The following is a 6,247-nucleotide window of genomic DNA, read 5'->3' as shown; positions in this document are numbered from 1 at the left end:
ATCGACCAGATCTACATCCGGGCAGCAAGCCCTTCGGTTCGATTACTATCTCGTTTTAGCTTACATTTCATCATTAAAATCCATATTAGTAGCATCAAATGCTCTAACAACTAGCTTGGGAATAGATCACGTATTTTTTGAATCCCATTTACCAATTTAATTGTTGTTACAATTTTCACGGTAAACAGTTTGGCGCCCACCGTGGGGCTAAAAATAACAGTGATTATTTTCTTGCTGGTTTCATTACACAAACGCACATTATCTTTCACACTTTTTTCTCATCGAAAGATCTCTTCTTTCAGGACAAAGCGCCTGGCTCGACTAGTAAAATGGGAAGCCAGAACCTCAAAGGCGACAGAGAAAAGGCCGTGGCCGACCTAAAGGCCGGTGTCCACATGATTAGTGGGGGAGATAACATTACCCGAGGACCTGTGTCCAAATAAGAGAGAACAACTACTATAGAGAAGGGGCCGGCCCGAGAATGCTTACCTGGAGAAACTCTCATATTCAGCGAAAAGGATGTCGAAGCTTTGATGGAATCGCATAACGACACGTTAGTAATCTCGTTTCTCTCAAACAACATAAGAATGAAACGCGTGCTAGTGGATCCAGGCATCTCGGTCAACATAATCAGGTCAGAAGTAGTAGAACAGCTAGGGCTACTCAATCAAGTTGTTCCCACCGCTCGGGTCCTCCACGGTTTCAACATGATCAGAGAAGAAACAAAGGGAAAATCACCATCCCGATCGACACGTCTGGCACAACCCAGAACACCGAGTTTCAGGTCATCGACGGTGACGTGAGATACAACGCCCTACTTAGCAGGGCTTGGATACACAACATAAGGGCGGTGCCCTCGACCTTGCACCAGGTGATAAGGTTTCCCACCAGGGATGGCATCATGACCATACATGGAGAATAGCAGGCAGCAAGGGAAATGTTCGTGGTCCACCACGGGACGCCAACCCCCACATGCCCGGCCTCGGACGAGGAGGGAAGCGTGCGAACCCTTGAAGACGACAAGGAATACTTCTTCGCACCACGAACCTTCGTCGCCCCCGAGGAATCTGACGTGACCAAGTCAACAGTCAAAGAGCTGGAGTAGACCTTCTTGTCCAAACACCTCCCGGATCGCAAGTTATACTTGGGGATGGGGATTACCCCCGAACTCAGGGCAGGGTTTATTCAATTCCTTAGTAATAATTTCGACTGTTTCGCATGGTACCATTTAGGTATGACAGGTATCCCTTCGGAAATAATCTCCCACAAACTAAGCATTGACCCCAAATTCAAACCCATGAAGCAAAAGAGAAGACATCAGTCCGAGATAAAGCATGCTTTCATCAAAGAGGAAGTGGTGAAACTCCTTAAAATCGGATCTATCAGGGAGGTAATGTATCCCGAATGGCTAGCTAACGTAGTGGTAGTGCCAAAAGAGGGGAATAAGCTAAGGATGTGCGTAGACTATAAAGATTTGAACAAAGCGTGCCCAAAAGATTCCTTCTCGTGGCCTAATATGAATCTCCTGATCGATGCTACAACCGGCCATGAGACCCTCACATTCCTCGATACCTACTCGGGGTACAATCAAATACAGATGAACCCCGAGGATAGGGAAAAGACCTCATTTATCACAAAATACTGTACGTATTGTTATAATGTAATGCCCTTCGGGCTAAAAAATGCGGGAGCAACATACCAACGGCTAGTTAATAAAATGTTCGAGCACCAAGTAGGAAAATTGATGGAGGTATATATTGATGATATGCAAGTCAAATCCCTGCGCGCAGAGGACTATCTGACCCATTTGCAGGAAACTTTCGACATCCTTAAAAGCTACAACATGAAGCTCAATCCTGAGAAGTGCACCTTCAGAGTAGGCTTGGGCAAATTCCTAGGCTTCTTGGTCTCAAACAGGGGGGATCGAAATCAATCCCGACAAAATAAAGCCCATCGAAGAGATTACGGTGGTGAACAACGTAAAAGCCATTCAACGACTGACAGGGCGGATCGCGGCCTTGGGCAGATTCATATCGAGATCGTCGGACAGAAGTCACCATTTCTTTGTCCTACTCAAAATAAAGAACAACTTTGAATGGACTCCAGAATGCCAACGCGCCCTGGAAGAACTTAAACAGTACCTGTCTAGCCTGCCTTTGTTGCACACACCCAAGGAGAATGAAATGCTATACTTGTACCTGACCATATCCGAAATAGCAGTTAACGGCTTACTGCTCCGAGAAGAGCAAGGTACATAATTTCTTGTTTATTATGTGATCCAAACCCTAGGGGATGCCGAAACCCGGTACCCCCATCTAGAAAAATTGGCTCTTGCACTAATAAGCTCCTCGCGCAAACTGAAGCTTTACTTTCAGTGCCACCGTATCTGCGTCCTGTTAACTTATACCCTCCAGAGTGTACTGCATAAACCTGAGTTATCGGGTTGATTAGCCAAGTGGGCCATCGAACTCGGAGGGTATGACATCGAGTATCAACCTCGGACGGCCATCAAGTCCCAAATCCTGGCAGATTTCGTGGCCGACTTCTCGCCAACCCTCGTGCCCGAGGTAGAGAAGGATCTTTTTTTAAAAGCAGGCAGATCCTCCGAGGTATGGACCTTGTTCACAGATGGTGCCACAAAAGTAAGAGGATCCGGACTCGTTATAGTCCTAAAGCCGCCCGTCGACGGCATAATCAGGCAATCTATAAAAACCACAAAGCTGACTAACAATGAAGCCGAGTATGATGCTATAATTCCAGGTTTGGAATTGTCCAAAAGTTTCGGAGCCAAGTAAACGGAAGTTATGAAGCTAGAGAAGGCATGATGCAAAGGTATTTGGACAAAATCCAAATCGCATTACGTTGCTTCATAGAATGGACCTTAGTCCATGTACCTCAGGATAAAAATTGCAAGGCCGATGCCCTCTCAAACCTAGGATCTTCTACTGAAGAAGAACACCTGCTCCCTGGAACCGTCGTCCAACTGTTCAAATCTATGGTCGAGGAAGGTCACGCAGAAATTAACTCCACCAGGCTGACATGGGTTTGGAGAAACAAATACATCGTTTATCTGAAGGACGGGAAGCTACCTACAGATCCAAAATAATCGAGGACCCTGCGAACCAAAGCGGCTCGGTTCTCACTCGATGAAAATGGGGCTCTCTATAGGAGAACTTTTGATGGTCTCCTAGTGATATGCCTGGGATTGGGCGACACGGATTACCTGTTCCGGCAGATCCACGATGGCACCTGCAAAAATCACTCCGGGGCAGATTCCTTAGTCCTAAAAGTGATTAGAGCGGGATACTATTGGGACAACATGGAAAAAGACGCCAGGGAATTCGTCCAAAAATGCGACAAGTGTTAGAGGTTCGCTCCCATGATCTACCAGCCCGTGGAAAAACTGCATTCCGTTTTATCACCATGGCCATTCATGAAGTGGGGGATGGACATTGTCGGCCCTTTGCCGATGGCGCCAGGTAAGGCCAGATTCATTTTATTTATGACTGACTATTTCTCAAAATGGGTGGAAGCGCATGCCTTCGAGAAAGTAAGAGAGAAGGAAGTCAATAATTTTATATGGGAACACATCATATGTCAGTTCAGGATCCCATCTGAAATAACATACGACAATGGGAGACAATTCATCGGGAGCAAGGTAACACAGTTCCTTGAAGACAACAAAATCAAGAGAATCCTGTCGACGCCATACCACCGGTGCGCAAACGGCCAAGCCCAATATACAAATAAAACCATCATTCAAAACTTGAAAAAGAAGCTAGAAAGCACCAAGAGAAAATGGAGAGAAACGCTGCCTGAGGTGTTGTGGGCATATCGAACAACCTCAAAATCAAGCACCGGGGAGACGCCTTTCTCTATAGTATATAGCACCGAGGCACTAATACTAGTGAAGGTCAGGGAACCAAGCTCCAGATTCTGACACACTAGCGAGGGATCGAACAACGAAGGTATGGCAACGGCCCTCGAGCTCCTTGATGAAAGATGAGAAACCTCGCTAGTTCGAATGGATACCTAGAAGCAGAAAATCGAAAGATACTACAACAAAAGAACGAATCTCCGATACTTCGGAATCGGAGACTTGGTCCTAAGGATGGTTACCCTCAACACCAGAAACCTTAATGAAGGGTAGCTGGGCCAAAATTGGGAAGGGTCGTACTGTATCCTTGGGATAGTTGGCAAAGGATCCTATAAGCTTGGCACCATGGAGGGCAAGCAGCTTCCGAGTAACTAGAATGTACCGATGCTTAAGCAGTATTGCTGCGAGGGTGGCCGGATGTGGAACCCCACGAATATCCTCGAGCAAACGTCGCACTTTTTTCCTTCGACCAGGTCTTTTATCCCAAAATGTGTTTTTGCCCGCAAGGTTTTTAACGAGACGATGTCCACACACTTCCCAAGAAGGATTCAAAGATCGATGTCACAAATCAGCCCCCCCCCCCCCCAGAAAAGAACAAACAGGACTCCGATAGAGAACAACGTAACAGGTGGAATGGTCCAAGGAGCCGCACCCACGTGGGCCAAACTCGCAAAAACAAAATAGCATGTATTTATGCCAAGCAATAAAGAATATCTTTCGGCATCTCGTACTCCAGAAAAGAGGATTTCAAACATGCTCACGGCGAAGGCCTCTCCACCAAATACGTCCCGAGATATTCGGAGACTTGGTGTCAACAATTCAGCACCCGCACGACCCCAGGGTCGGAACTCCGGGCTCATAAAGCCCCTACGAGGCAATTCCGAGCTCACAAAAAGTTGTCTTCAAGCATAAACAAACTCGATGACTATCAACAATTGCCATGCGCTAGAAAACCCGAAACTGTAACACCCCTAGCGGGCAAACTCGGAGTAACCAGATCTATTCTACACTACAACAAAAACTATAAGACCTCAACATGCATCAAAATCCCAAAGTTCAAGCTATATGTCGCATTTGTAAGAGTCCCGAAAAGGCATTCCCTAGGTGTAGACACCTGAACTATCACTTGGGATCAAAAATGGATCCAGCCAAACATATATGACTACTATTAAAAAGGCTGATACAGCCAAATTAATGCGACTCGGGGATGCCCGACTATCTCTAAACAAAATCACAGGCCACTAATTCCAATACACTTCAGAAAGAACTGGTTAAAACAGGTTTCCCTCAACAGGCAAAAAAAAGCTTCGACCATGTCATCTCCAAATCACAAGGCTTCGACCTACTCTGCCTATGAGCTATGAACCTTCCGAGGTGCTCAAAACATCGCCGATAATGACTTGAAATCGTGGTTCGTCCAGAACCAATGACATGTCAGGAAAAACTATTTCAAAAGACCTTAACGAGCGGAAAACAAAGCCTACAAAAAGCCCATGGGTAAAATAGCGTTACAGTCATTATCGCCAGCAAAACAAGCCTACGGGCCGGTCACTAAAAGGTCACAACAACCAACAATGTAAGATCCACTATCGCCATCTTGAAAATTGAAAACTTGAGGATTAAAGTGAGCTCGAGTCGTAACCCGATTTGGAGACCGGATCCAAAATAGTTACCTATACATGCCTAAGGGCCACATACATAAAAGGTCGCTCTGACCCAAGGCGTAAGAGCCATTGTCGCCAGCCCATGCAGACGTAAAACTCGAGGGTAAATTGAGCTTGAGTCGGAGCCTGACTTGGAGACTGAACCCAAAATAGTTAAACTGCAACATGCCTAAGGGCACAACATAAATACCACAGTCGACCAGCCAAGTAAGCGTCCGGGCCACACTCCTTTAAGGTCACTTCGACCCGAAGCACAAAAGGTCATCGTTAGGAAAGAAAATTAGGGTCAATTAAAGATTGAATCGCAACGCGACTCCGAGACTGGACCCAAAATAGTTGAAACAGCAAAATGCTAAAAGGCAGAAGATGAGAACCTCCATCACCCACGGGAGAGCGAAAATCAACAAGGCTCGGGACAAACCCAGCCCGGAAACTCAACCCAAGACGGCGGGGCAAAAGCGTAAGATCCCTCACGGTGGTTCACGTCGGAGTGCGCATCAGCTAGCCACTTGACAATTCCCTAGCTAGCCCAAAAGGGCCACATGGCTATATTTGCAGAAAGGGAATAAGGGAAATAGAGTCGCAGAATTCTCCTCACACATGTGCCAAAATAAAAGTACTGTACAACAAACAGGAAAAAATAATAGATCCTAATCTATTGCAGAACCGACGGCCTCAAGATTGCATCTAGGCGATTACGAATCCC

The sequence above is a fragment of the Nicotiana tabacum genome, chromosome 1 (assembly GCF_000715075.1).
Source record: "Nicotiana tabacum cultivar K326 chromosome 1, ASM71507v2, whole genome shotgun sequence".
NCBI lineage: Eukaryota > Viridiplantae > Streptophyta > Magnoliopsida > Solanales > Solanaceae > Nicotiana > Nicotiana tabacum.
This window is presented reverse-complemented; position numbering follows the sequence as displayed.